Source organism: Corapipo altera, unplaced genomic scaffold, assembly GCF_003945725.1.
Source record: "Corapipo altera isolate COAL_440 unplaced genomic scaffold, ASM394572v1 302, whole genome shotgun sequence".
Taxonomy (NCBI): domain Eukaryota; kingdom Metazoa; phylum Chordata; class Aves; order Passeriformes; family Pipridae; genus Corapipo; species Corapipo altera.
The window spans coordinates 126,962-153,707 of NW_020885052.1; the positions used below are offsets into that span (position 1 = coordinate 126,962).

General features: G+C 45.9%; 1 protein-coding gene across 2 annotated transcripts in view; it reads left to right on the plus strand.

The window, feature by feature from the left end:
* Positions 1–23,534: 23,534 nt before the first annotated feature.
* The window catches only part of WSCD1 (WSC domain containing 1), a 25,435-nt gene continuing 22,223 nt past the window's right edge, over positions 23,535–26,746 (plus strand). Inside the window, exon 1 of one of the 2 annotated variants that reach the window (XM_027668814.1) lies at positions 23,535–24,215. The gene's annotated coding sequence lies outside the window, so the exon portion shown is untranslated. The remainder of the gene's footprint in view (positions 24,216–26,746) is intronic. The other variant, XM_027668815.1, reaches the window with a different exon arrangement.

Below are 26,746 nucleotides of genomic sequence, written 5' to 3' on the forward strand. Positions count from 1 at the left end.
GTCATACCATTTTGGACTGATGAGCTCTTTGAGTCACCAGTGACTGGGGACCCCCACACTGGGCTGTGTGTGTCCTCTCAGTGGGGTGATGTGGGTGCAGGGCAGTGCCAGTCCTCTCGCAGCACCATCGGGGAGCAGGACCCCGACTGCAGGAGAGCAGATCAGCACCTGCCCTCACACCATCAGTCCCACCAGAACCTTCCTACTCATCCTGTTTCAGCACACAAACAGTTACTGCCACACAGCCTGCGATGGTGACAGGCCATTCTGACAGAGGAGAACGTGGGCATCTCCCTGGAAGCTGGCACTGGGCTTGAAATGGCCATTGGCCTTTAAATAAAGAAAGAGCATCAGGCTTTGAGTGCACATTAATTTAAAATGTAATTTTTATCCTCTGCCTGGGACTCACATGGGACTTATGCTATTAAATATTAAATACCAATACCCTTATGCAATGTGGCAGCTTTACTGAATAAAATTACATTAAACAATGAAATCAAAAGCATTTCATATATTAACCATTTAACAGGTTTCAGAAAACAGTGCGAGAACCCAGAGAGGATGTGTCCTTAGGTCAGTGACCCCCAGTAAGCTCCTGGCCCAGGGGCATGTGGACCCTGGCATGTGCCCAAATGGGGGGTTCCTTCTTACAGCTGCACTGCTCCAGTGCCCGTCACCCTCATGAAGACAAGGCTTGATCAAAACAGAGGTTTGAAGGGCAGATCATCTTCCAATTTGTGTGAAGTCCAACAGCAAATTACAATTTCTTTTTTTTTCCCTTTCTGCTTTTTTCCTTACATTGCACTCCAGGGAATTATTTGAATATTTTGCATGAGGCTGACTATCAGAGTGATGTGGAGCTGACTTCATTCCATGTCTGGACAGGAATACGAGCACTTCCAGAGCACTAACCAAAACTGACTTCTAAAAAACATTTGGTAGCACCAAACTTCAATTCTCCAGGGCTTGCAAATAAACAAACCCAACAAAGCCCCAACTCTGGCAAGATAAATAGCCTAAAAATCCTAAGCGTTTCCAAATTCAGATTGCAGAGGACTCTACAGCAGAACATCATCATAATAAAAAACCAGGGGCAGGGGAGCAGATGACCTCCTCTATCCATTTATGATACCATTCTACAGTTGATTTTATCATATTAAAAAAACATATGCAGTCATGTGTTTAACTCTCAGCTCATCTCAGGATTTAAAACAATGAGATGTAAGTTATTATCAGCCTGACTGATACCCAAAAGTTAATGCACCTCTGGGCTATACCTGCTCTGTGAGCCTTGATTTCAGAAAACCTGCTTAGATGCAGTCTGAGGTACAACTCAGCATAAGCACAGGTTAAGGACCTGCTCCACATAAGGCACTTCTCTGAAGTTCCTGGATTTAAATATTTTCCTAACCCAAAGTTTGAGTGTCCTCCCACATGAAGCCCTTTGTCAGCAACTGTCCAGAGCACAAACTGGGAGGGGTAAAAGCACCTTGTTATTAGAGCAGGAAGGCTGGTCCTATTTTTGACCAATTCAAAAGGAGAGAGAGGCTTGGGAAAGCTCTTTGTTGAAACACTCATCTTACAAAAATAGAACAGGAAGAAGAAAAGTCTTTCCCAATTTCTTGAAATGGACTCTATGTTCAGATGGAGATTTTTAGAACAGAAAACTAATGCGATGAAAAGTAATTGGAAACCTGTTTGAACTGCTTTAAAAAGACTGTCTTTAGGTTAAACATTCAAGAGGAAATAAAGAAGTGCAAAAGCTTGGAGGCAAAGCAACCTTCAATAAAGCACATAGCTTGCTTCTGCAGCCCAGGGAGAGAGCGTTCCAGCCTGATCAGCCCCAGCTCAGCCATGTGCTCCTGTGACCAAAACACTCCATCCATCCCCACTACTGGAGTAAAACAACACACAGAAGCCCAGGTACCAAGAACACAGATACCACAGAACAGTGTGAACATGGCCACTTGTACATTTTCTGTCAGAAAAAGTGACTGAAGGAATTTCTGTTGTACCATTTGCAGTTCCAAGTTTAACCTCTGCCACAAGGAGATTTCCAAACATTAAACACATTTCCCATGTGCTGTGGAAGAACACTGTGTACCTTTGAAATTAGCTGTTTGCACCATTCTTTTGCATCTGCTTGTGGCCCAGCAACCTGCCAAGGACACAGCCAGCCAAAACAGCAATAAAAATAATTTCCAAGGTCAGGGCAGTGCATCACGCTTGGGGCATTAAGAGTCTCAGCTTTGCTCTAAGCCCCGTTGATAAACAGACTGGAGGCAGCAGGGAGGACCCTCCACTGGGGTGTTACACTTCTCAGTGCCCATATGGCTCAGTGAGATTTTGCTCAATTTTATGTCATGGCTGGAGAGATCAGAGTTTTCTTTGAAGAGCAGTCAATATTCCCATGGTATTTTCCTGTTCTAGCAGCAAACTGCAAGGAGAGTAGTCCCTGCAGGGCTCTTGTGAATGAGAGGGCTCTGGAGAAGCAGTGACGTGCCAGGACACAGGACTGTGCAGGGGCTGAGGACAACTCCTCAAAGAAGTGCTGGTGCAGCAAGAAGGGAATCTCCACAGAGAGCCAGACCTGGGAGTCTGAGCTGAGCAAAACGTCTCCTCAAATTTGGCTGTGCCCCTCCCTGAAGAATGGCAAGAAGGGATGTTTCTGCATCTCAGACGCAAGAGAGGGTCCCTCTGAACTCCATGAGGGAAGTGCCATGAGGCAAAGGTCATTATAACACACTATATTTCCCAGATTATTTTTGATATGGGCTGCCTCTGGTCACTTTATGATCACGATTGCAATTCAAAGAGAGAAAAAAAAAGTCTGGGCCTAAACAAGAGCATTGACCATGAAGTAGACTTTGCTGGAACTGAAGTGAAAAGGCTAATTCATCATGCTGTAATGAGAACCTCATTGTCATTCATCTTTTATGTGAACATATGCAGGCAAGAGTCTGAATGTCAGGGGAAAGCCCTTTAATTAATTTATCTCTGTTGTGTAAAAGGTAACAGATCTGAACAATAGATTCTGTCCCAGCACAGCTGCCTCAGATAAAAATCAAGCAGATTATTTAGGTCTGATTTCTACTTCCGTCAAAGGAAAAATAAACAGCTGCAGAAAAAATGGAACCACAAAACATACAGTATTTGGCAGAAAGAAAGGTGTAAAAGACCACCACCAAAATTCATATCATCAAGAATGACCCAAACCTTCAGCAGGAAGGGGGGAAAAATGTATCACTTGTTTGTAACTGGAGAATTTTATCGTCTAGCCAAAGGTACCAAGTTAGGATTAAGGCCAAATAATAGAGGCAGCAATGGAAGTAATTTCCCATGGATAATTTACCCGCAATGTTCAAAAGACAATGTCAAGGCCTCCTACAATTTCAAAATCCTGGCTTACTCTCACGATTGCTTTAATCAAAGCCCTTTATATTTTAGAAAGCACAAGAGGCACTGGAGGGCCTGACACCCATGGAAAGTCAGCAAAATTTGTGCTTCATAGCAATTTCTGCCTTTGCCCTTGCTGCCTCCAGCACCTCCAGCAGCTCAGGTCATCAGGACACTGGATCAGTTCTAAGTTCAGGTGCCACACTGAGGGCTGCAGACTGATACAGTGCCCAGGCAATGGAGGCAAACCTGGCTCTCTGCAGGGCTCATCTGTGCTGCAGCAGCCCTATTTCCAGCCTCAAGTAACCCAAATTTGCCTCAAGGGTTTGCCTTTGCTTGCTGTGCCTGAAGTCAACAGCAAAATTTTGATTGACTTCAGTACTCCTGGACTGTGCTTTCAAATAAAAATTACCAAATCAGGTGAAAAAAACAAACCAAAACTAATAGGGTACTTCCCAGAGAAAGTGAGTTTAATCCCCCTTCTTTCTTTAATTTGAATTTCAATACTTTGAGACATTAAAATGAAAATTTTTTTCAAAATCAAATAAATTTTTGCAAGCTTTTCTCATTTCTTTGGACCAAATCTCACAAACAGGACTGGGATTTGCAATGAAGTACCAGCATTCAGCCAAGAGCAGACACCACAGCAACCAACCTGAGGGTAGTAGTGGGCTTGGAGTGGTTCCTGAGGACCTTGTGTTGGCAGTGATAAAACATGTATCATGTCTTTAAGGAAAAATGAGACCTGTGAGCTCCAGCTGTGGCAAAGCCACGTTGATGCTAAATCAGAGCAGAGCAGGGAAACCTCTGCAGAGCACAGAGGTAAGAGCAGAGCCTACGAGGGTTGCTGGGAAGGAGAATGTCCCTGAGAGCTGCCTGGGGAAAAGGTCCCCGGGCTCTCACTCGATGGCAGGTTGCACATCCTGCCTGACCCAAGGGATGGCACTGAGCACCTCTGCCAACAGCTACACTGGGACTGCACAGGGAGAAAAAAGCATCTAAGATCTGATGAACAGCACAAAAACGTCCACAGTGGCAATAAATCTGGGTGAACATTGACCTCACATGCTACTGAGGTCGAGGTTTCCAAGCAATGACTATTTGAAGGTCATTTAATGCAGTTCTGCATGAACACCAGGAGATTCTCGAGAGCAACAGACACTCACCTGAACTGCCTTTTTTACAAATAGGTGACAGAGACAGTTCTTGCCCTTTGGCAACTTTTGACCCAGAAATGGACTCATGCAGGTCAAGGTCCGGCTCAGCATGTTTGGTGTTGAGCACAAGCTGACAGCCCTGCTGCCAGGCAGCTTCTGTCCAGCAGTTCCAAACCTCAGGGAGTGAGTGGAAAGACAAGGGAGTGGGACAGCTGGGACTGCATAAATTATCAGTCACAGCAAATGAGGTATTGATATGTAAAAAGAAGAGAGAGCAGCCTGGGTCACTGTTTGCAGCCAATGTGTTAGGTGAGCTAATTAAAGAGACAAGAAGGATATTACGGTCAGAGGAAAATGAGGTAGTTGATATCTGGGAACGGAAAAAACCATCCTGTTGACCATACCAGACCTGCCAGGCATCTCTCCACGGCCATGGCCGTGCTCAGCACAGGAACCTTGCAAGCCAACAGGCAGAAGTATTTTTTAGGAGGAGGAAAGCAGAGCAAGGCAGAGAGAAAAGGTAAAGAAACACTGCTGAGCCCTGAAACACAAAAACAACAGCAATTTGGGTCTGTTCCTAGAGTTGAGATCCTATTTTTTTTTCTACTTTACATCACTCTTCAGAGGAAAACAACTAGGGCACTTGCCAGCATGCTGGTGAATCCACAAACATGTAGGTCTCCAGGGATTTTTAATTTATTTTTTTCTGTTTGCTGGTGTGATTGGAAGTCAGCCTGCAAGGATGTTCTTGCCGGCTGGGATATCCCAGAGGACATGGTTCTTCCTCTGTTTTGCTGGCAACCATGAGGAAAAAATCATAATGAATGACCTCTTTTCTCTTTTTCTTCTGCACCAGCTGGCTCCGATACCCTTTCCCAATGTCCACTTGCATCATCTACCAAAACAGAATCTCATTTCCCAGACAAACAGACTTCTTCAGGCTTCTCAAGATAATGAAAGAAAAAAACAGCATAATGGAAATACTTTGCATGGGCTTCCCTCTTTTAAATGGACTTACTTCTTCATTTAAAGAGCTATTGGAATAAGTAATTTCCCTCTATTCTGTTAATCCCAGCTCCCTGAACATCAAGACACATCCTAAACTAGCCATACTGAAAGCCTTCACAGGGCTGATAACCTTCACAGGGCAGAAACAGAGTTCTCTCTGGGGATTGCTCTGACTAAATAGTTTGCCAGAAGGAAAACACTGAATGGGTCTTCAGAAGTGTGTGGGAAGGAAAAAGCAAGAGAATCAGGTTTTTTCTTTAACTATTTCCTCTTGACTCTTTGTTTCCACAGAACATGAGCAGAGAGGATGTGGCCCTTCCCCAGGAGCAGCACTGGCACTGCCAGTCACGGGGTGCCCCCAGCACTGGGGCTGAGCTCCAGACTGGAGACCAGACAGAAAGGGAACATCCCAAAAAGGCAGATCCCAGCCTCCAGCTGAGCCCAGAGGATGGTTCTGCAGAATCTGGTACTTGATGTTTCCCCTCCTTTAATATTTTCGTTTTCGCATTAAATTTTCCCCAGTTCCAGTTGTTCTGGTTTGAGTCCAGTTTGCTCTGTGGGCATGACAGGTTGCTTAGCAACCGACATTAAAGTTCGATTATTTTATTAATATTGATGCTATCATTGCATGAATCATGATTCCAGTAGGAGGAATAATTTAAGTTTCTTTAAAATATTGATTTTGGAAAGATACCAAAGTGCAGGCACATGGGGCTGAATCCTGCTGGCACAGCAGCCTGAGGATGAGCATCCCTGGCTGTGTTGGATGGGATGGAGACCAGGAAAAGCAGAGGGAAATTGTGGGATAGTGTTTTAATGGAGCTGCCCTCCACTCAGGGAACAAACTCAGGAGAGCACAAAAATGTTTCTGCATTTGAAGGAGCTGCTGTTCTCATGTGTATGGGAATATCTTTTTCTTGGAGCTAGGGAGATTTCCAAGGCCATAAACATAGTGCTGGAAACCCTATCTGGAATCTCTAGAATATGGTCAGAAGTCAAAAGAAGTCATGAATGCAGAGTTCTGTCAACACTCTCAATATTTGCCATAAAAACCCCACAAAAATGGGTTATACAAATAACATTCTGTGAAAATGTCCTTAATGGCTGTGCTTTGACACATCTTTAAGATAATAAACCTCACTCTTTTTTATGTTTTTGGTAGGACTTGTAATAAGAAAAGACAATTCTGAAGTCCTGACACTAATAACTATTGTAAAAAGGTCACTTTCCCCTGAGAATGTCTTATTATCAGTGGAGCAGAATAGCTGTGAATATGTAATGACTTTTATCTGATGATTGCCCTGTATTCTTTCTAAGGAAAGGAGGCTTCAGATGTTGATAATTTACATATAAGTGTTGAAGTGTTTGGCAGCATAAAAACAAACTGTTTCAGATAAATTAATTGCAAGGCAGCTATAGAAGAGACATGAAAATTAAGTTCTGATCTTCATGTGTCTCTAAGAGGTTTTAAAAATCACCACAGGACTTCTTCCCATCCCCTGGGATGCCACTGTACAACTGGAGTCAAATGCACGCTCTGGAGATTCACTTTCTCTATAAATCACTGTAAAAGCTATTTCTCCTTTGCATTTGTATTTTCCACTTTGGTGTAGAAACTCCACTACTTGCACTTAGCAGAAGATGATGGATTGGGAGGTACACAGAGAGGATATATAGATATAGATACATGAGTGTTAGTGGCAACACGACTCAGATCGACAGCTAACACCAACAGCCACATGCAAAGCCAGAGCTAGATGAAGGTCACTGTCCCCAGGGCTATGAACAGGAGACAAAAAGGGGAATCATGCAGCTGGGATCAAACTGAACACCTGTGGGACAAGTGAATTCATGGAACCCCTCCAGGAGCTGCCAGCCCGGCACAGCTTTGCAGCTCAGAAATGCCACCCCTGCCCCCTGCAACCCCAAGCACCCCACGTGCCCTGTTCTTGTCAGATTGGGTTTCCCCAGGAGAACTGGGTGTTCATAAACAGCTATGCCAAAGCTTGTTTGTTGCTTTGAGTCATTACATTTCACTTAATTACTCCCAGTCTACCACCAATGAAGGTTTTCCAACAAAGCTGCCTCTGTTAAACCATTTTTGTCTATTAATGATCTTATCTCAGGAATGCTTTTCAAAGAGCAGTTAAACAACATAATGCTCCATTTGCCAAGGGGACACACAGTGGAAAGTAGGGATATTTTTATAATCATTGTTTCAAGAAAAAATTATTTTCTAAGAGTGCTATCTGGGACAAAGGCTTTGCCTTACTGGGAAGGCTAATTATCTGAGGACCAATTAGCTGCAGAACTTCATCAGTAAGACAACGCTGTGCCAACTCATCAGTATTTCAAAGGAAATTAGATATTCCCAGAGGACGGTTCTTTGCTGCACTTTGATGGCTTCTGACTCCTGGAAGCCATGACACAGTTCTGAAGGGAGGCAGCGTTCACCTCTCATAACAGCATCAAGTTCCCTGTGTGTGCAGAGCATCGAACAGGAACAGTTCTAAAGAAGAGACTGGGAAAGGGGATGATGAAGAACCACAGGAGCCAGGGCAGGACAGGCAGTAGGAGAGATCATTCCTTTTGCCACGAAGCTGTAGAGAACTGAGCTGGAAACAGGACTTGGCCTAACAGCAGAAGCAAGGACAAAGGCAATCCAGAATGAAGTGAAAGCATGAGGATGTGAAACTGCAGCTCTCCAGGAGCCAGATGAGCTGAAGTTGAATTCTTGAGGTGCTTCCAAGCATGTCCAGTACCATTTGCACCAATTACAGTGCTGCTGTCCAGCCTGCCTACCAGTCTGGAGACTAATGTGAAACAGGAGGAGTCTTATTATCTCTGTATCAGGAAATGGGGATTTAACCTAATTTTTTCAAACCCTAATTGCATCCTTATTCTTCCTAATACTAAGCTAATAATTGAGGAATTCCAGATTCCACCCTGGTGTTTCAGCACACCATAAAAAAATACACAACAGATTAAGCAACCATTAGCTCTGTCGTTCATTCTCAGCCAGTGAAGCTCCAATGCCACATTTCACAGATGGGTTCAGCAACTGATGTTCTGCATGGGCAGGACCAGCACAATGGGCTGATTAAACCAGAGTAACAACATAATCTGGGGGTGCTTCTTCTGTTCTGTTGTAATAAGTTTGAGTTGGTTTGTGCTTTTTCCTTTCTGTCACCAGTGCATCTTTTTCGACAGAAGAAATCCAGTTCCAGTGTCAGAATCCCCAGAGCAGTGCACAAGAGAAGCCATGAGCACCACAATGCTTGTGTGGTACTATGCTCCCTCACGTCTCCATTAAAGAACAAACTACTGACAGATGAAAATATTTATGGTTGCCACAAAACTTGCTTCATTTTTCATCCTGCCATGGATGAAACACCTTCTTAATGTCCTTTCCATCAAATAAATTATTTCTTTATGTGGTATCATCCAGTCTGTTTTCCATTCCTGATTTCCATTCCCTTGGAAAGTTGAACACTAATTGGTTTTCAGTGAATAAACTGTCATTACTTTTATTAACTATATCACATTGTTCAGCACCTAAGATAAGGGAATTACTGTTTTCGATACCAAACAGCGATGCTGTTCCTGTCAGGAGAGAAGGATGAGAGGAACAGGTAAAAACTCCAGAATTAATGTTTCACTAGTGAAATGCAACTTTTATCAGTACTTCTGAGCCCCAAACTCTACTTGGAACCTGGAACAACACTCTCCTCCCAGCTGGAGCAACCAGCTTCCCAGGCACCCCCCCCCCCGTCCGACTGCTCCCTCTGTGTGAGCACACACTTGTCACTGCATCACTGGCACACTGCAGTGTGTGCAGTACTACAACCCAGGCTCTGAAGGTACCACTGAGCTTTAAAAGTCCACAGGCAGGAGTTCACAAAGCTCAAGATGATCTGTATCTTGGTCTCTGATTCAGGGAAGCAAGAACAGGCTGCTCTAGCTCCTACACAGACAGAATTTATTCAACGCCATCTCGGAAGAGGCAAAGATTTTGTTCAGAGACTGCTTAGAAGATACGGGAACTGGAGTATATCTGAAAAAGGATTCAGTGTCCAAGGGGCAGGAAGGACCCATAGCACATCTGGAGGAGCCTTGAATTCTGGACATTTTCATGTGTCGGACAAACATTTTCTCTTCTTTTTTTTTTTTTTTTTGTTCTATTGACACCATCCAGAAGAGGCACAAAATTTCTCTAACTCAAGGCCAGATTGGATAGGGCATTGAGCAACCTGGTCTAGTGAAAGGTGTCCTTGCCAATGGCAGGGGGGTTGGCACAAGATAATCTTCCAACCCAAACCAGTCTGTGATACTGTGATTCAATGATCTCCTCCTCTTCAGCACACAAAACTCCGTCCATCTTCTCATATTTGTTGACCTCCAGTACAGGACCCTCTTACAATGGTTCTGCACTGCAGCATCCCAGCAAGGCTCCTGCATTGCCCACCCTGCTGCAACTATCACATCATGTCAGCACAGGAGAGGCACCGGGACGGGTGTAAGTCCTGCGGCCCAGGAGCTGCTCCCTGCAAACCTGCTCCTCCAGCAGCAAGCCCAGCACCATCAGGGCAACACAACAACCAACAAACAACCCCGTCCTCCTCACCTCGGAACTCATCACATTTCTAAGGAACCAGTGAAAACAAGCTAATTTAATGAGGTTTGATTTACCTCTGCCCGTGTGGTCCCCAGCTGCTCTGGCACCTTTTCTGCAGCTGTAGGAAAGAAGTAGGACAGAGACACGTGTGCCCTCACCTGGGGCTGGTGGTCTGCACGGGTTTGGGAAGAATGGCTGGCAGCAACAGAGTGGAAGATCTGAGAAAACTGAAGGGGAAGAGGGAGGAGAACTTGTAGTGTTCCTTTTATCTCGCTTTTTCTTTCTTTTTAAGAGGAAAAGACTTGGAGAAGGACATATCTGCACAGCCCAATTCCCAATCACACATTTCAGTTTTGAGTCCAGAGATGAACAGGCTGCAGTGGTGTGAATTGTTACAATAACATTAAAAATTCAACAGAACTCATTATCCTAAATTTAATCTCTTCTTCTGAATTTCTGTCAGACTCATTATGTTGGTTCCCTTTCTGACATGGTTTAAGCTCCTCCAGAGAGCAGCTGTACAATAGCAATAATAATGACTAAACTGCTGTCTAAACCTTCAGTGGACATCAAAAATAAGTAGATTAAATTCACACTTACAGCCACTTTGTAAAGAAAATTACCAGTGTACCAAAATGGTGGCGTTTATGATATGTCGATATGGAGTAACTAAACATCAGCTCCCAGAGCAAACATTGTATAAGCCTTATGGACACAGGGCTCCAAGGGGTCAGGTCACAGCCCTTAGGGGAGGCTGGGCTTTCAGGGAAGCAAAAAGTTGGCATTTCATCCAAATATACCACAAACTCCAGCTTTGGAAACTTGCTGCTTCCTGCCCTGACAGGGCTTCTGTCCCGCCCAGCCACCCAGCACCAGGCCCTGTTCTGCAGCAGGGCACCCACACGGGGCTGGTGAGGAGACACCTGCCCCTGCCATCGGGCTGGAATGCACAAAGGAGGCTTCCCAAGTCATTGCAGGTGTTGGACTGGGGCAGAGCCATCCTTTCAGTTTTTGCAAGTAGTATTTGACACAGACTCCACATTTCTCAGAGGACTGAGCTGTCAGGCACACACAGGGGTCCTTCTGCATTTAAACAGTCTGCTCTGCAATGCCCACCCAGGAACACCACAGTGCACCCTACACATCCAGCCTGAGTGCCTTCTCATGGGGTTTCACAAATACAGAACCCTATTATTGCACACCCTAACCCTGTTCCCCAAGCACGAGGTGCTCCTCTAGTGCCAGTATTGTCCCTGCACCACATCCTGGGCAGCCTGGCCCTGCACCCTGAGGCACTGCCCCCAGCTGCACCCAGACCTAACCTGGAGGTGCCATTTCAACTGCACAGCAGATCTTTGGCAGGTCCCTCCCAGGCTCCAGATGCTCCCACGTGGGAAAAAAATGAACCCCAGCCCTGTCTGCTGGCCAGCCTCAGCAGTTACAATGCAGCTCCACCACAAGCCTCAGGGTCCTGCTCCAGGTCAGGGGGGCCTGGAGCACCCCAAAACCATCTGCATTTTCCAGCTGTACCAGTAGGCCTAAAAGAAAATTTTTTAACCCTTCAAAATCTCTTCAACTTCTGATCTTACACAGTTACTTCAAAAGTATCACTCTACAGGGACACCCACACTTAAGAACTCACCTTACAGTGTGTTTAAAGGCAACACCACCTCTTCCCAGTAAAGAACCCCACTGAGATCACTGAGATTTAATCAGTACTCTAAATTTAAACACAAGTCAGAGTTTTCTTGAGGACAAGCACATGCTTACATTTTGGAGGAGAGAGCTTTAAATAGAGTTATATATAGAAGAATATCATCAACAAAATTTGTAAGTAATTCCAGCAACTCATTAACTGTAAGAGTGAAGTCACTGGAGCTTCACTAGTTTATGAGGCCAATGGGTGGGTGTCCATTTACTTACTAAAGTATGTAAATCATGCCAGGGTTTTATTAGGTGGTGTAATGACTAATGTAGAGATTCTGTCCATCAGAGCTGCAAAAACCAGAATGGCTTTTTAACCGAAATTCCACTTCAGTGCCCAGGAGATAAGTGTCCAGGGACAAAAACAATATATAAAGTTTGTGCTAATTTCTCCTTAAATTATCGATATTCCCACTGGGAATCAGTAAAAGTGACCTTTAGCTGCCCTGGTAAGTCATGGTTAAAGGAGTGAAGATCCTGAGCTGTGCCGGGTCTGTGCACTCGGTCCTTTGAAGAGTGCTGGCTGTGTCCCAGTGTGCATCCCTAAATAAACCAAAACTGAACTGAAAAGCCACTTTGAATTATTATTAACAAGCACTGCACTATTTTAATTGGCCCCCTGGTGAATACTGGCCTAAGCGTGGGGACAATAAATTGCCTTGCTCTCTGAAATTTCTGTTTTCAATCCAACAGTAAAAAAAGTCCCTCAAACCCAGAAAAACCACTGAAGTGCACCATATTCTCCCTGAGCACACGGTGAGAACTGAGAGCACCAGGTCTGGCAAGGGCTCTCTGTGTGTCCAGCCAGCTGTGGAACTGCCACACAGTGATGGGCAGGCAAACTCCACTGGCCTCAGCATCAAACCAAGCAGTGGTGATTGAATGTTTGAGCTCAGTACAAAACAGTCCCGTTTCTGTAGTTCAGGAGTGTTTGGAAACTCTATTACTTTAGCTTCTACAAAGGCTGTTACTTTTCTGGAGGCTGAGGGAGAGCATCTTGCAGAGCCTCACTGATGCTGGACCTTGGTTTTCCAGCATCTCTCACAAGTCAAAGAAGCACAAAAAAAGAGTCACGTCCTCCTACAGAAAGCAAGAACTGAGCCAAATCAACCTCCAAGTAAGCTTCATCAGTGCTGTTGCCACCCCCTATTCATCAGGAACAATGAGTGCAGGCATTGAAATTCCACACTGGTTTGATAAACAGAGTGCTGTTTTTTTAGTATGTCACATTTAGGCAAGAGAACAGATTCTGGCTGTAAAAAAAGTACCCTTGGAACCTGCTTTTATAGTTCTTTCTTGAAATATTTCTCAACAGTCCTCTCATCACATGCATTTAAACAACTGCAGCCTCAGGAGTGTAATAACTGATAGCAAATCTGCTGACTTTTCCAGGGCATAAATGCAAGTCCTACATGCAGGTCACAATTTAATGAGTTCACAGACAACAAAGCCCCAAAACGAGAGGGGAATCAATGCTAATTACGACAGGGAATCCCAGTGTCTTCAGTGAATCTGTAGTGTCACTCACCTGCAACCACCAACTTTTCACATATTGATTTTAAGGTTAGCATCAGACACAGCACCTTGATGTGGAACAGTGTCCCTCTGCCCTCAGATTTGCACTGACAGGGATCAGACAGACAGTAATTGGTAGGGGGGAAACATCCCATACTCCCCAGGCATAATGGGAACAAAAGAAAACCCAGATTCATGAATATTTAGCAAGTTTCCACACTCTTATGCATGACAGATGTATTTTGGTTTTAAAAGTGTCAAAACCATTCACTGCAGTTCCCTTGTGGGATTGGAGGGGCCCCTTTTCTAGGAGCAGTCCTTTTTGTGGCTCCATCCTGGACTTCATTCCTGAGGATTGGTTTGGGGCTGGAGCTGATCAGAGAGGCAAATGGCATCCATACAGACATCTTTTATTTGGAGACTTTTCAATTACATTTAACTTTGGGCTTTGAGGTTGTTTACATCTGCTATGTATCTGCCAGGAGTTCAAGTATTTACTAGTCACTGCTCCCATCAGTTCTTTGAAAGGACTGCCAGGCCAAAGGAATCACACACAACCACAAGTGTCACCTGAGGAGGAGCATGTGAGCAGCAGGTTACACCAGAGGACAAGTCCTGCTGGCATCCTGACCAGCCTGGCTGGCAGGGCTGGCACAAAGCCCTGCCCTGTGCCACAGCCAGAGCCACAGGCTGGGGATGTGTGAGGTTCACTGTGCCCAGCTGGCTAAGAGGGGGGTCAGGAGCCACGGCCACCCCTCCTGGGCCAGAGCAGCCACGGGCACCTCACCTGCAGACAGGTGAGGTGAAGCAGGAGCAGGAGGGCTCCTGGGCTCTGATCTGCACCACCAGGACCTCCAGTTCCCAGGCCTCCCCTGTGCCTCTCCTGCCCTGCTGCAGGGAGGGGGCTTGGGCAGCTGCACTCCCAATGCCCCTCCCATGAGGGAGCCCATCTTTACCCATCTCTTTGGAATGGGAATAGAGGGCTGGAGCTGCTGGAAGAGCTGTGCAAGGGGCAGAGGGGTATATAAAATGCTCTATCAGGGACTTTAATGCCTGGTGATAAAAGCACTTTGTGCATTCTGAAGGACAATATTTAAACAGATGCTGTTAGTGGTTGTATTTCAAAAGTCAACGGGGCTAAATAAATCTAAAATTTACTTCTACTAAAAATGTTACGAGGCCAAGCTCTTTTTATTCTTTAGGTGTTCAATTAAGCAAAAATCCAGAGTTCTGCTGGAGAATTTAAGACTGCCATGAACAGGAAAGCTTTTTGGTAAGCTTTCATCTCTTTATGTAAAGAACTAAATTGATGATTTTTAAATAATTTACATCCCAGAAGTAGTGTTAAAAAATGTCCCAAATGGAGCTAAAAGCATCATAAATATAATTTCCTGTCAGATTATATGAAATACCCTGATGAATGAACAGCTCTTAAAAGGACACTAACGGCAAACTAGGAAGGTCTGACTCCAGGTTCCTGAGAAGGCCAGCTCTGAGCAGCTGCTGTTTGACTTCAGCCCTGAGATACAGAAGTATGAGTGTGCACTTTTTTCCCCCCTTTCTCTGATTTATTACATAGTGGCTCATGTTTTCAAGCGCCTTTTCCATCTCAAAAGCAAAGAGAAAGTAGTCATCAAAACAGAATTTGGGGAAGGGGAGGGAGTCATGACTGTTTACCAGCTCAATAAAGATCCTTTTGAACACATCACCAGCTGTCAATGAACGCAAATGTCTTTTATTTTCCTTTCAGCGAGTGCACGTGGGAGGGGATGAAAGAGAGGAGGGAGTCTGTGTTAGCTCTGCTGTTACACTGCTGAATTAAGACAGCCACCTACCCATCATCTACTTCTAAATCCCTTTTGATTTTCAGAGACAACTGACATTTCACAGCCTCCTGTTGCCCATCCTGCTAAAATATTAATACACCCAAAGGTTCAGATGGCTGCAGCCATCCAGAACAGAGAGTCAGAAATTAAAAGCAATCAGGGAGAACAAAGCCCAGTAACGAGTGCTCGGTTCTGAACTTGTTGGAAAAGATGAGATGAGCATTATTGTCTGCTCGAGTTGTGAGTCATCCTTTCCTGTTATTAATGCAGTATTTATTAGCACTGAGTCCTCTCCTCGTGATTTCTGCCAGCTCTGTTTTCACACCACGTTCACCATCCCAGTTTTCCAGTTTCTGTGCCCAGCCGGCCCAGCCCACGTTATCGTACGTTCTTTGTGTCTTGTTCTCTCACTCTGTTAGCAGCACATTCCTCTGGATGCTGACTTCTTTTGCAACTGTGTGTGTTTCTAGGGGCAGCAGTGGTGAAATAAAAGGTGACAGCTTACATCAAGTGTTATGATGCTGTCATTTCAATTTTCAAACAGATGGAGCCGGCACAAATTGGGTGCATCTCTTTGGACACACTAAAAGGCTTCAGCATGATGGTGGAACTGACCTCTGAGCCCAAGATGTGGCACTGCCATTCAAAGCACAAGAAATGATCTCACTTGTCCTACCACCACCTCCTGCCATCAGGCAGTGATCTGGGTACCACTGGAAAGGGGCCATGATCTCTGGTCAGGAGCCCTCTCAGCACAGCACTGACACCAGAACTGCTGCTCCCTGGACATCCTGGCAAGTTTTGTGGTCCTGTACACAAGGAACAACCTTGGGCTATTCCACCAGCCACCCAGCACTGACTCTGTATGAAGAACCTGACCTATCCCCACAGGGGATCACCTGTTCAAGTCTGAGAGTCTACAGCAACAAGGACCAAGAAAAATTGCCCTGGTTTCCTGTACCACATAATGGCATGGCTGACACCTTCCTCACAGAGTACTGCAGCAACCTGCAGGTCATGGGGATGGAATGGCTACAATCTGCTTTGTCACTCTTTCAACTGGGCCAGGACTATTTGACAATATTCTGCCAGCGGCACAGAAAGACACCTCACTGCTTTCTTTTGCTGGTGATGCGACCGGCCTCCTCAGCTGCTGTTATCTGACAGCCTCTTCTCACAGCTGGACTGAACTTCAAAACAACAGCTACAGCCTTTGATGTTTTCAGAGGCAGGAGGAGGGCCTGGGCAGCCAAGGAACATTACAGCTTGTGGAACTGTCACTAAAACCTAAAAAACCTGCCTTGGCATCAAAACAGCAAACACACCTTCTCACTGCTCTGATGATAAACATTTATATTTCATTACACCAGTGAACTCTGATTATTTTGCAGAGCCACTTTCCATTCCCAGCAATTTAAAGCATGTGAGAATTTGTGCCCTTGTGTGTGCAATCTGGAATGTTTTTAATTTGCTCATCAAGGGATCAGGACAGAGCAATCATCTTCCTGGGATTTATTACCAGCACCATAAGAGCAATTATGTGGAAGACATCCTGGTATTGATGCCACACAAAAACTTAAGATTGGATAGAAATCAGTTACTAAGGACAGTTCCATACTGTGTCTTTGGGAATAACTGCAATGTCAATGACATGCAGAGGCTGTTCAGCTTCCTGCTAGATCAAAGCCCTTGCACCATCCATGGCTGAGGTGCTCCACAGACAGGAGCACCAGAGCCACTGCTCCCACCTGTCTGCTGCCCTCAGTGGATGCTGCCTTGGCTCCCAGCTGCATCCCACAGGGATGAGCTGGCTGTCCAGTAGGCTAATGAGGAACAGATGGCTGCCAGTAGCTGAACAGCAGCAGTTTGGTCTCAGAGCAGTTAAGCTTTTTGGTTGCCTGTGGTCTACTACGGATGCAACTCTTCCAGGTGCAGACCCAGCCAGACCTGACAGCCTCACCCAACACTGGTGATGGAAATGCAATGGCTAAGTTGCCTAAAGCCTGGTTGCCCATGGGGCACAGGGCCCTGCACCAGCTCCCCGGGCTGCTCTGTGGAAGGGACAGCAAGGCCTGAGGAGCAAGTGGTGTGTCCAAGAGGGACATCCAGCAAACCACCATGAGAGCTGAGAACAGACACCAAACACTTCTGTAACACCTGTCCCACCTTCCACTGACCTGTCCTACAGGTGGGAGGGATGTGGCTGACAGGTAGAACTCTTACAAGAGGAAAGCCACGCTCAGCAAATGCCAAATGCAATGTTATGGGAAGTGCTCAGTGTTTCCTTCCGTTCAGCCTGAAATTCAGAATGATAACAGCTGAACCCTAAGGAGGGGGGGATGAAAGGACTTTGCTCCCAGGCATGTGACACTGCTCCCCTTTGTGGGACCAGATGCGAGGAAAGAGAGCAGAGAAGAAAAGCAAAGCTGGAGCTGAAAGGCTCTTTTTTTTTTCTTTTTCCTTTTTTTTAAGAAAGTACAAAATGAAAACGATCCTGAAAGAACAACTCTTCCTTTCAAAGCCATTAGTTTGGGAAGCTGGCTGTAAACGGGTACATTTTTGAAATGTGGCTTCAGTTACCAAGCAACAGCCAAGCCCCTGCTCCGCTGCCAGCAGCGCCTCTGAATTCAGGGGGAGGCAAACCCACAGCTCTGCCCCCAGCACAGGGAGTGCAGCCAGGCAGGCCAGAGAGCTGGCACACCGTGGGGTGTGAAACCAGGACCCTCCAAGCAGAGTGACCACAGCCAGCCCTGCTCCAGAGCAAGCTGGGCCTTTGGAAGTACCAAGGATGGCGAACTGATGGAGGCACTGCACTGACGGAGGATGGAGGAACAGGGAGAAAGGAAACCTGAAATCATCCCAGTACCTGCAGCAGAAGAGTCCTGGGTTCATATAGGCATGACTATGAGCTTAATTTGATGTATATTACTGAAACTATTGTCTGGCAGCACAATAAAGGAATCCATGGTCAGCAGAGCCAGCAGACTTATTGCCGTGGCTCAACTTCTTCTCCTTTCAAAGCTGGGAAAAGGTGGTGAGCGAGGCCAGCTTGCAAAGAGCACTGCATAGCATCCTAACTCTCCTTTAGTCTCTGAATTGGTGTGATCTTTTTTGTGTCGGGTGTTCAGGGCTCTCTAATTGCTGCTCTTGGTTCCTGGTAATGAAGGAGTGAGCCAGGACTGGACAAATCCCCAGTGTAACACTCCAGCAACCTCACTGTACAGAGTCTGAAGAGGACTCTGTCAAGGTTTCTGAGAGGTGTTGGTGCTGCTGTTTTCTGAGATGGGTGCACTGGAGACATTCAAATACTTATGGCTCAGGTGACTTAATATCCATTACAGTTTACTGTGGTCCACTAAAAATAAAGAACAAGACATTACTACCACTTGTCAAAAGACAAAACCTTCAAGTAGAAAAAAACTCAGACTTATTTGACTGGAGATATTAGCTGGTGTTGCTTTGTGATTACTGCAAGGTAAGGTGTTATCATTCACACTGTGCCTTCACACAGTCTGGCTGAGAAGTGACAGTAAAGTTCCTCTTGAAATCCAGCTCTGGATCTGAATGGGATGGGGGGGAGGCAGTACCTCCAGAGCCTGGTGTGGTGCAGGACCCTCTAGAGACCTGACTAAGCAGTGACCCAAGGTGCTGGTCAAACTGCCAGTATATTGGCCTTTCTTCTTTCCAAACAAACAGCTGCATTTAGAAGATAATACCAGTCACAAACATCAAAAGGCCATACTCGGAAAAACACCAGGACTTTAGGCTAAATGTGTTTTCTGAGGCTGAAAAACACTCGAATAGGAAGGACAAAGCTGACTTGGCCAAGGGCTGTCCATCTCCCCCAAGCTCAGCACAAAGGGATCCCACAGTTGCACACAACTCCAGGAAGGAACACACGTTCAGGTAACATCTGAAGCAGCTGAATTGCAGGAAGCGCAGCTGCTCCCACAGCACGACTGCAAACGGCCTTCCTGTATCTCAGACTGTCCCTTGGGACTTAGAATGTTAGTCCCCAGATCATAATCAAATCACCTCGAGGATTACAGCACATAAAACCATTTCTGCACACATACTGCAATATGATCAATGCATTCCCAACCAGAACTACTACTGTGTTCTGCGAGTCCCAATCTTTTTTAGCAAACTTACCTTCAGCAGCCACTTAGAAACTGTTCCTTCACATCACCAGCACCTCTTCACGGTCAGGTCAAATGACATCCTCAATTTAACTGCTTTTGCATGAAGTTGTAAGCACAGAGACCAGCAGAGATCAGCAAAATGCTGATTTTTACTACAAAACTAACCATTCATTCTACCCCAAAACTCACGCACACGTGCCTATTGACTGCTTAGTGCCTGCAGCTGATTCCCTCAAATCCCATCCTGCCTAAGGACAACATCCAGCTGCTTTGGTCCTTGCCAACAGGACAGAAAAGCCATGTTGACATCTGAGTTTTGTCCTACCCATTGCATTCCTTTTCCCAGGGATGTTAACCCCAGCACCACCACCTTCCCATGCAGCAGGATGTGCAACTGCCATCTGTTTTGCTGGCACTTCTTAAAAAAATATTTAAATATCAGTGGAACTTACAATAGTGCAAATGAAACATGACAAAAACTGTAACACAACATAATGTCCCCCTGGAGTAAATTCATGATGTTTGAAATGGGAAAAATCTCTGTCCAAGTGCTCACAGTCCCATCTCCCACCAGTTTGCCAGAACTCCCTCTGCACCCACTTGTGTCAGAGCACGCCTGTTCCCAAAATGTGCACGTAGAAGCTGCTTTCCACAAACCTTTTCCATTTTCAGCTGGATTAAATCATTTCTGTGCTGGTGCCAGGGTATGATCACGGAAACAGGAAGGAGATACACAGCTTAAATACATCCAGCACAAGGAACCAGCAGTAACCTCCTGACCAAAACTTATCCTATTTACCTGTTCCTTTTTCACTTCTCTTTAATAAACTGGACACTGAACAGCAGAAACAGCTCTAGTTACAGCAATCCTTGATTACTTATGCTTAAAGTTTACCTTTCAAATCCCTTCTGAATTTGGAAATTAATTTGGCTTTTCTGTATTACATCTCTTACATTTTCAAATGTTATCTCACCTTCACCAGGACTGTGTTCAACACCCTCATCTATGTGATCTGTTTGTTCATTTATCTTTTAAGGGGTTGTTTCTTCAAGCCCTCATTATTGGGAGCCACTTCTGTCCTTTCAGACCCCGAAAGTGCAAAATGCAATCAGCTGCTTCCAAAGCTCTGCCCTCCCTTAGCAGCAATGACAGTAAGAAAGAGGAAACTGAAGCTGGAGGCTCCAGACCCAGATGGGTTGATTTGGGTTGCACCTTCCAGCACCTCTTCCCACCACTTTGAATGACCCTCAACCGTCCCCTGAAACAGATGGAGCAGCATCATCGTGCAGAGCACACAGTCCTGCCAGGCAGAGCACCACCTCTGTGGCATCTGCCTGTATTCCCACAGCTAAAGCAAACTCTGAGACATATCTTAGGAATGTAAGAGCCTTCCCTGATCTGCACAATTTTCAGCAAATGCTCTGTGCATGGCACTTGACATATTTATTGGGTGCTCTGAGATCATGGGGAGTTTTGACAATAATCGTATTAGACCCAACCATTTTGTCTATGTTGCACCTGATACGGCATTTATGTTATAAACACAGTCATTGCAAAAAGAGAGTGACGTTGTCAACCCCTGCTCTAAACAGCTGTTTTCCTCAGTTGTTTCATGAAATAACTGAAAATTGTAGGTAGGCATTACATGGAATGCCTAACCCCCGAATATTTAGGATTATTAGATGAAAAGGACAGGAAAACTATTTGCTACATTACATTCCTTTATGAAACTTCACAGTCTTTAAGAGATTTTGTCTTGAAACCACACTGGCAAAACCTGTCACTTTTCTGAACTCATCCTCACCGTTACAATTGAGCCTATTTTCTGCAGTGACTGAAAGTTTGAGTCATTTAGCACAAAAATGCTCCCACAACAGGATTCTAAAAGTAATGCCACTCATTCCACAATTTCTGTGCTGTATTTTTTTCAACAACCATGCAGAACCATCAAGCAGAGAAAGAAAGAGCCCAGGATTTTCCTGAGTTGCAGACTGCCTCCAGCTGCCACTCCTCCCATCAGTGACTTATTTCACAACACGACCATAACACATGGAGGCTTTATTTTCAAAGTTTTGCCCCCTTTCTCTTGGTGTTATTAGATATCATTTTTCAATGTCTGCATCCTGCTCAGATCATCCTTTGAATTTACAGTCTGATCCATTTCCCTCTTAATTTAGTAGGAGCTGCAGTGGACACACAGACAGGTCCTGTCAAGGTACAACTTTTCTGTAGACAATGGGGTAACACAGGCAAGAAAACAGTGCCAGTAAATCACAAGAATAATTTCCTGTCGGTCTGAGCCTGAAAACATCTGAAATAGTCTCACACATCCTTCTTCATCATCAACACCGCTCATGCCTTTTCCCATACAGTGCATCACATTTCCAGCTTCTCCATCCCAACAGTAGGTGTTCCCAAGAGTTCCTCTGCTCCTCATGAGGGACAGAAAAATTCCCCAGAGAGTGGAAGAAAACCAGTATTACTAACCAGACAGGAAATTAGGGAGTGGAGATATTGTGGCCAGGACACAGAGCTGCCAGTGCTCACTCCGAGGAGCCAGGCTGGCTGTGCCCCCAGTGGTGCTGCCTCGATGGTGACCTGCCATGTGAGCAGCATCAGCAGGGGACACAGAGCACCTCCCACCCCCACCCCAAAATGCTCCACTGTAATAATTTCAGGAGAGGGACTGTTGCCATCTTCCTTGGATACAACACTACTCTTCCTTTATTTACCTTGCTGATCTCCCCAGAATGGGTCTGGTTTGAGTCTGGAGCAGTGGCCTGACACTGCTGTTTGCAGACTGTAACCCCTCAGCCCAGTCACCTTGTGGCAGCAGGGCTCATGCCCAGGGATGAACTGGGTCTCATAACTCCCCATGTGGCATTTTGTACACAAAGTCCTGGAAACAAGCTGGCATTAAAGAGGGTTCAGTGCAGCAGGGGTGTTGTTTTACCAACCCTGGCAGTTTGTCTGGGCTTCATCTATGTTCAGAAATCAAGGCAGAGCAGCTGCAAGACCTCCAAACGATAATGGTTGTTTTCATGTCAAATCTGTGCAAACAGCTCATATGTCAAAGTGACAGAGTGTCCCTGGGACACTCCCCACACCCAGCAGGTCTGGCTGGTGCCAGGGGCTGCAGCCCCAGCCCGTGCTGCTCCTGCAGCAAAGGTCCCAAGAGGCTGCACCTGCCTGCACACATTTCATCCCCATGCACACACTGTGGGGTACAGCCAGAGTCTGGTACATTTTCAGCATAGTTTTTCTTGCTGAGAATTCTGAACAGGCATTTCCTGCCACTGCTCCACCTGGGTATACTTCTGCAATTCTATTGATTTAAGCCCCAACCCAGTGCAATGTTTAAAAATTTTGTTACACTTAACAGTTGATTAATTTAATTTCAGTAAAACTAAATTAACTTCACACTGTTACAGCCTTAAAGGTGTACACACACACATAAAGGTTGCAATCTAACAGATGCACAACTTCTTGGGGTGACAATACACTTCCACCTATCCATATTTTTAAATTTGAATGTTACACTGCTAAGTCTCAGAATTCTCCATTAATCAAAATTCACCAAATCACCGTAGGATTGCAGCCCTATCAGTACAGGTCAGAGAGTACATTTGTTAGGAGCAAAAGCACTTTAACTGTTCACGTTGAGCTGAACAACCAGATCCCTCTTTTAAATCCTGTGGAGATGGGAAAACCAAGTGTGATTCAAGTGTCAATATTGCACTGTGGGATTCAGCCCCCACTCACAGGGTGCACTGCATGGAGAGATCCACACACCTGATCACCAAAGCCCACGAGGCTTCAGAGTCTGAAGCACTGTGAAGCATACAGAGAGGAAACAGGATCAGCCCCACGTGGCATCCCAATTCCCTCTTTCCTCTTAGATCCAAAAAAAGCCCCTGAGTGTTGCTTTCTCACAGCCAGGCAGGTGTTGGGGCTGATGTATCTGACTCACACTCCCTGGCACGGGGAGGAACCAAGGGTCCCATTACTGCATTAGACTTTGCCTCCAAGAGACAAATCTCCACAGGTTTCATTAAATATGCTAAGACTGTGGGGTGCTTTAAAACCCCATGCAGTTACAGGGGTGTAGCCTGCCCCCACTTAAATGCAGATGCTTCAAGAATAAATTGCTCAATCTTCATGTGAAGCAGCAGCAGAACAGAGCTGAAACGTGCAGGGAAGGCAGCAGCACAGGCAGTCCTGAGGACACCAGCAACTGCCTTTCAGCTCTCACATTTATAAATATTTTACTTCCAGCCAACTGTGCCCAGAATAACAATTTTCTGCCTGAAATCTCCAAGCTGCTGCCGGGAGGCTGTCAGGGACTCGCTTTCCCGGGACCCTCTCGACCTGTTGGGAAGGGGTTCGGGTCTCCAGAGGAGCGGCTTCAGAAGGATCTGCCCCTAGTGGGAAGAGGCACCGAGAAACAAACACTGAGCATCCGTTCAGCTGATCGCATTAGGGCTTCACGCTGCTGCCGCCACTCAGCCCTCTGCCGATGCAGCCATCCGTGCGCTTGGACAAACACCCAGGCAGAGGGAATGGCTAGGTCTGGAAACGTCTGCAGCTGCAGAAGGCTGCAGAGCTCTGCCGTGGAGCAGCCGTAGAGAGAGGCTGTTTCCCCGAGCAGGGGAGCGTTATGAAACGCGAGTGCACCGGCTGCGCTTGAGGATTTTGGCAGCGCAGCGCGGAGGCTGCTTCCATCCAGCCTGTTGGCGCAGGAGGCCATGGAGCGGTTCCCTCCCGCCGGCTCCCGCAGGGCGCAGGACCCCGGAGCCCCGGCCCGGTGAGACACGGGGACCCCGGCGAGCCGCAGGGACCGCGGGGACAGCGGTGAGCGGGGCCGGGGGAGGGCGGCCGGGGGGACCCGAGAGCCGCAGACCCGCACGGAGCGGTGCGCGGGATTACGGTCTGCGCGCTGGAACCGGGAGGAGGGAGAAGGATTAGTGGGGAAGGGCAGAGGGAGCGGGATTTACCAGCTTTTCAGACGTGCATTACGGCTTTTTATAATATTTCACTGGATTGTCCAGGACTTTGCCTGGCTACAACAGGGGTCCCTCGGCCATAAAAGAAAGGTGAGGTTTTTCTCTATTTCTCACGGTTGCAGTACCTGCCTCTTCGAGCCGTGTGCCAGCTGGCCTAGGCACGAGCAAAAACCGGACAACTTTTTGCAGAGGCTGAGGTATCAGCGTTCATTGCAGTCTCAATGGCTGTTTGATTTATTAAATTTATCCACAGCACCTAAGTAGATGGGGCTTAGTGGCATTATTTATAAAGACTTCAGTTTGGTCTCAAGATGCCCTTTCCCCAAGCATCCACGGAACATTATGCTTGAAAAGTCAGCATGGATACTGCGAGTATGTTTGTGTCAGCCTGATCAGGCAGGCTGGAATGCTCAGCTTCTCCAAACAGTTTCTGGAGCATCACTGTGCTGAACAAATACACTCTTAACAACGTGAATGTTGCAGGAATTCATATATTGAAGGGTTTATGGAAGATACTTTTAAAACATCTATGATTTAGTTACAAAGCTGTATGTTATTTTAATTCAAGTAGATTTCCTTGCACACAGGAAAGATCTCATCTTTAGCTCCTGTGGGCTAAGGCAAACATCAATATATGGTAGATTTCTTATAACATTCTCATGCAAAACTTCAGCCACAGACCATATAGGGGCTTTTGGAAACTGCAGATCATCATTTGCTGGGTGCTTGAACTTTTAATATCAAAGGATGTACATGCTTTACTATTGACAAAATACTTTCAAGGCTCAGGAATAGTTTGCTGAAAGCTCTTGGTTTATCAGCCTGTATATCACCTCTGGAGCACACATCCCTCTGTGTAGAGAATGCACACACATGTATGTGTGTGCATGTTTACCTCTGAAATAGGGGTTTGCATATGCCCACATCTTTTCCATACTGGTGTGGAATCAGTTCTCCTGATTCCTGCATTATCACTGAGCTAAGTAAAACGTATGGGATTAGTGCAGAAATACCATGTCACCACAGTGTGCTCTCTACTCAAGCTGTCTCTGAGCACTTTCCAAGTCACACTGTTCCACAACAAGCCTTGCTGGGCCAGCTGCCTCCCACAGACTCCTCTGCATCCCTCACCTCAGGCTCTGCGCTCACCAACAGCATTATTGTCCAGATTTACACCTATTTATGATAAAAAATTGGTCTCAAAAAGTGGACTATCTGGTGAAAGAGCTGCTGGGACTGAATTTGCACAAGTTAGTGCTGACTCTTCAGCCTCAGGCTGCAGCTCTGCTCTGTGACATTGCCTTTCCCTTCCAAAGCTGAATTATCTGTCACTGTAAAACACCTCCCATATTGAATACAGGAGGTATAATGTATGTTTTAATTTGTGTTATTTTCAACTTGATTTGACTAGTTTATGGACTACAGAGTTTTTTCTCTGTCTTCCTGCTAACTCAGCATAAAGATTTCTTTTCTGCCTTATTTATCGCTGTTCAGTATTATTTAAAACTTTTAACACAATCTCAGCATCAAAGATAACTTTGCAATTTGATTACACATTGTAGCAAACACACTTGTAGCAAGCAATGGTAAACTTGCTGGAAAGCCCTCTCAAGCTGCAACACTTGCCACCACGGCATGTGGAGAAAGGGGTGCTTTTACCTCGTTTCTAGCTTGTTGACAGACCTTAGGAGATACGTGCGTCGGGTCAGCACAAACCCATCCTCTAGCAAGAAGAACTTTCTGAGTTGGAAGAAGTGCTTGAAGAAGTGCCTACTGCTTCCAGCAGCCCTGAGGATGAGGCCAGATCCTTTGGGAAGGCAGCTGGCATGGCACATCAGGGCTGCCTGAAGGTCCCTTCACTTCTGTCTCATAAGTCACTCCATTGCTTTACTGAAGATTCCTAGACCATAAGCTTCACTTTGATGGAAAAGGGGTGAAAGAGTTAGTTTCTCGAAATATTTAAAAGCCAAATTATTTTCTAAATCACAGTGTTAGAGGTGACTTGAAAGGAAACGAGGAAAACACCTTTTCTCATATTTAGATGCAAACCCTCAGCAGGTTCTGCAGCAGCAGAACTGACTGATGTGTGTTCCACGTGGAGGGTGACACAGGCTGTGCCCGAGTGAAGCAGGAGCACTAACTTATCCTCAGCCTTGTGGGCCCAAGCTGGATGTTCCTGCCTCGGAGCAAAGAACAAAAGCAACCTGAGTTTTCCCCTTACCTTGCAGAAAGGGCAGGGATGAGAAGAACAGAGAGCAGCAGAGCGGGCGCAGTGGCCGCGGGAGCCGTGGGCACAGCAGGAGCGTGACGTGGGGCACAGCAGGAGTGGGACATGGGGCACAGCAGGAGTGGGATATGGGGCACAGCAGGAGTGGGATA